Source organism: Loxodonta africana, chromosome 1 (assembly GCF_030014295.1).
Source record: "Loxodonta africana isolate mLoxAfr1 chromosome 1, mLoxAfr1.hap2, whole genome shotgun sequence".
In the NCBI taxonomy this organism is placed as follows: domain Eukaryota; kingdom Metazoa; phylum Chordata; class Mammalia; order Proboscidea; family Elephantidae; genus Loxodonta; species Loxodonta africana.
In genome coordinates this window covers 93,694,615-93,699,500 of record NC_087342.1, presented here as the reverse complement: position 1 = coordinate 93,699,500, position 4,886 = coordinate 93,694,615, and positions in this window count along the sequence as shown.

Below are 4,886 nucleotides of genomic sequence, written 5' to 3'. Positions count from 1 at the left end.
ACCTTTTGGTTAACAGCCCAGCTCTTAACCGGTGTGCTACCAGGGCTCCATTTTGTGTATAGTTATCCACAAATGTTGTGAATTATGGCCTTTAGCATCTTGAAGCGTCCATCTTGAGAGGTGGAGCCAAGATGGTGGAGTAGTCAGACGCTTCCTGTGGTCTGTCTTACAACAAAGACCCCCCAAAACAAGAGAATTGATTATATATAACAATCTAGGAGCCCTGAATATCAAAGGCAAAGTTGACAACTCAGACTGAGAGATGGGGGAAGGAAAGATGGTTCAGAAGCAGCAAGGAGTTGCCAGACCTGGCCCGGCAGGAACCAGCACCCTGGCAAAAGCGCAGTGAGGCAAGCAGTGGCATTCAGGATGCTTTTTCCACATGGAGAGAGACCAAGTGGAAAAGAGTCCACTCACACTTCCAGAATCAGTGAAAAGCAGCACTCAGTTGGCAAAAGATAAGTACATGTGTCTAACCTACCATGTGAATAAAAAACCTCCTCTTGGGAAAAATATCTCTCCCATTTACCTGCCCCCTTCCCCCTTTGCACTGGGTTCTAGCTGGCTTCAGAGATTGCCACATCCCTGGCCTGGGAAAGAAAACAAATTAACAAACAGGAAAAAATAATCTACTGGCTCCCCTAAGCCAGACACTCAGGGCAGAAACAGCTCCTTTGCGTAGGCACAGGCATAAGGGGCCCATGGACTTTGAATGCCTTTCACCACTGCATAGACCTGTGTGGGTCCATTTCAACAGTCTAGGCCCTCATTAGCACAGAACAACAGGGTACATGCCTGAAGCCTGACCTCAACTATATCAGCTATATGGTGGAGACACAGGTTTGTGATATTTCATACTGCTCTGCCTCTTAAGCAGGGTCCTTACCTACCCACATCAGGGGCCTGAGGACTGGTGGCTCCACCCATGCCACCTAGCCGCCCATGACAGGGGTCCAAGAATAGGTGATGCCTCCCAGTCCTTACAGCCAACAGCATTGGGTGCCTAAGGTCCAGCTGCAAAACCCACCCATCTACATGCTCTAGGGAACAGGGACATGCTTTCCTCATAGACACTCAAAGGCAACTATCAGCCCCCTGCCTTGCTCAGAATATGACCCACTACTACAGCCAGATACCTGTGCCTATACCAATCACCCCTGCACTTCTAGGACTGTAGGCGAGAGCCTGCACCACACACTTGGTGACCAACTACCGGAACACCTGAGCTGAATTCGTACAAGAAATGTAAATGGACTCCTGGGTTGTATACCCAGTAACAGCTCTAACCACATTGCGACAGAACATTACAGCTTCAAAGGTGCCAATAATCGAACAAGCTCACACAAGCAGCTTATTTGGGTATATCAAAACAAAACAAAACAAGAAGCTAAGGCACTGTAAGCAAACATAAAATAAATAAATACAATAACTTATTGATGGCTTGGAGACAATAGTCAACATCAGACCATATAAAGAGGCAGAGCATGACAGCTCCAGCGAGCTCCCAAAACAAAGAATCACTAACTCTTCTGGATAAAGATAACTTTCTGGAATTACCGGAGGTAGAATACACAAGCTTAATATACAGAACTCTTCAAGAGATCGGGAAGGAAATCAGGCAAAACACAGAACGAACCAACCAGCACATGGACAGAGCAATAGAGGAACTTAGGAAGATTAGAAAAGAGCATAATGACAAATTTAACAGGCTGCAAGAATCCATAGAGGGAGAGAAAACAGAAATCCAGAAGATTAAGTATAAAATTTCATAATTAGACACCTCAATAGAAAGTCATAAGAGTAGAATTGAGGCAATGGAAGTCAGAATTAGTGAGGTTGAAGATAAAGCACTTGACACCAGCATATTTGAGGAAAAAATCAGATAAAAGAATTTTTAAAAATTCAGAATCCCTAAGAATTATGTAGGACTGTATTGATAGAAATAACCTATCAGGGATTGGAGTACCTGAATGGGGGGAGGGGAAGGAGGGGGTAGATAACAGAAAAAAAAGGAAGAATTGAAGATCTGTTGGCAGAAAACTTCCTGATATCATGAAAGATGAGAAGCTATCTATCCAGGAGGATCATTGAACCCCACACAAGGTAGATCCCAAAAGAAAGTCACCAAGACATATTCAAACTTGCCAAAACCAAATATAAAGAGAGAATTTTAAGAGCGGCTAGGGACAAATGAAAAGTCACCTACAAAGGAGAGTGAAAAAGATTAAACTCAGACTACTCAACAGAAACCACACACACAATAAGGCAATGGGATGACATATATAAAGCCTTGAAGGAAAAAAATTGCCAGCCAACAATTATATATCCAGCAAAACTTTCTCTCAAATATGATGGCAAAATGAAGACATTTCCAGCTAAACATGAGTTTAGGGAATTTGCAAAAACCAAACCAAAATTACAAGAAATATTAAAGGGAGTCTTCCGGTTAGAAAATCAACAACTGCAGGTAACAACCTAAGACTAGAACACAGGACAGAGCAACCAGACATCAACCCAGAAGGGCAAGTCACAAAAATAAATCAAAGCTAAAACACTGAAAATAGGGAAACAGAAACGTCATTATGTGAAGAGTGACAACATTAAAACAAAAGAAAGGGACTAAAAAAATGTAGTCATAGATCTTTCATATGGAGAGGAGGTCAAGGTGATACACACAAATAAAAAAATTGGTTTAAACTTAGAAAAATAGGGGTAAATATTAAGGTAACCAGAAAGGAAACTAACAATTCTACAGATCAAAATAAAAAAGAAGAAAAACATAAAGACTAAGCAAATACAAAATCAACAACAATGAAAAAGATGAAAAGAAAATACATAAGGTAAAACGACTCAGCACAGAAAATTAAGTAGAACAAAGAAACTGTCAACAGCACACAAAAAAAGGCATCAAAATGACAGCATTAAACTCTTACATATCAATAATTATGCTGAACATAAATGGACTAAATGCATCAATAAAGAGACAGAGAGTGGCAGAATGGATCAAAACCACCATCTGTCTCAACGCTGTCTACAAGAGACATGACTTAGACTTAAAGACACAAACTAAAATTCAAAGGATGGAAAAAATATATCAAACAACAATCAAAAAAGAGCAGGAGTGGCAATATTGATCTCTGACTTAACAGACTTTAAAGTTAAATCTGCCACAAAGGATAAGGAAGGACACTATATAATAATTAAAGGGTCAATACACCAGGAGGATAGAACCATAATAAATATTTATGCACCCAATGACAGGGCTCCAAAACACATAAAGCAAACTCTAGCAGCACTGAAAAATGAGATAACTCCACAATAATAGTACGAGACATCAACACACCACTTTCAGTGAAGGACAGGACATCCAGAAAGAAGCTCAATAAAAACACGGACGATCTAAATGCCACAATCAACCATCTTGATCCCCTAGGTATATAGAGAACACTCCACCCAATGGCAGCCAAGTACACTTTCTTTTCCAACACACATGGGACATTCTATAGAATAAAACATGTATTAGGCCATAAACAAGCCTTGACAGAATCCAAAGGATTGAAATATTACAAAGTATTTTTTCTGACCATGAAGCCATAAAAGTAGAAATCAAAAACAGAAAAAGCAGGGGAAAAAAAATCAAACTCTTGGAAACTGAACAACTCCTTGCTCAAAAACTACTGGGTTATAGAAGAAATTAAGGACAGAATGAAGAAATTCACTGAATCAAATGAGAATGAAAACACATCCTACCAGAACCACTGGGACACAGCAAAAGCATGCTGAGAGGTCAATTTATAGCAGTAAATGTGCACAAAAAGAAGACAGGGCCAAAAAAAAAAAAAAAAAAAAAGAATTAACCCAAGAACTCAAACAAATAGAAAGAAACCCTTGGGCACCAGAAGAAAGCAAGTAATAAAAATTAGAGCAGAATTAGATGAATTACAGAATACAAAAACAATCAGAAGAGTTAACAAGACCAAAAGCTGGTTCTTTGAATAGATCAACAAAATTGATAAACCATTGTTCAAACTGACAAAAGAAAAACAGGAGAGGGAGCAAATAACCTGAGTAAGGAATGAGATGGGTGATATTGCAACAGACTCAACTGAAATTAAAAGAATCATAACAGAATACTAAGAAAAATTGTACTTTACCAATTTTGAAAACCTAGGGGAAATGGACAAATTTCTAGGAACACACTACCTACCTAAACTAATACAAACAGAGGTAGAACAACTAAATAAACCTATAACAAAAGAAGCGATTGAAAAGGTAATCTAAAACACTCCCAACAAAAAAGGCCCTGGCCCTGATGGCTTCACTGGAGAAATATACCCAACTTTCAGAGAAGAGTTAACACCACTACTACCAAAGGTATTTCAGAGTCTAGAAAAGGATGGAATAGTCCCAAACTCATTCTAGGAAGCCAGCATAACCCTGATCCCAAAACCAGGTAAAGGCACCACAAAAAGAGAAAATTACAGACCAATATTCCTCACATGCTTAGATGCAAAAATCCTCAATAAAATTGTAGCCAATAGAATTCAACAACATATCAGAAATATAATTCACCAAGACCAAGTGGGAGTCATACCAGGTATGAAGGGATGGTTCAACATTAGAAAAACAATCAGTGTAATCCATCACATAAATAAAAGACAAGAACCACATGATCTTATCAGTGGATGCAGAAAAGGCATTTGACAAACTTCAACACTCATTCATAATAAAAACTCTTAGCAAAATAGGAGTAGGAGGGATACTCCTCAACATAATAAAGGGCATTCATACAAAGCCAATAGCCAACATCATCCTAAATGGAGAGCATCTGAAAGCATTCCCCTTTAGAATGGGAACCAGACAAAGATGCCCTTTATCTCCACTCT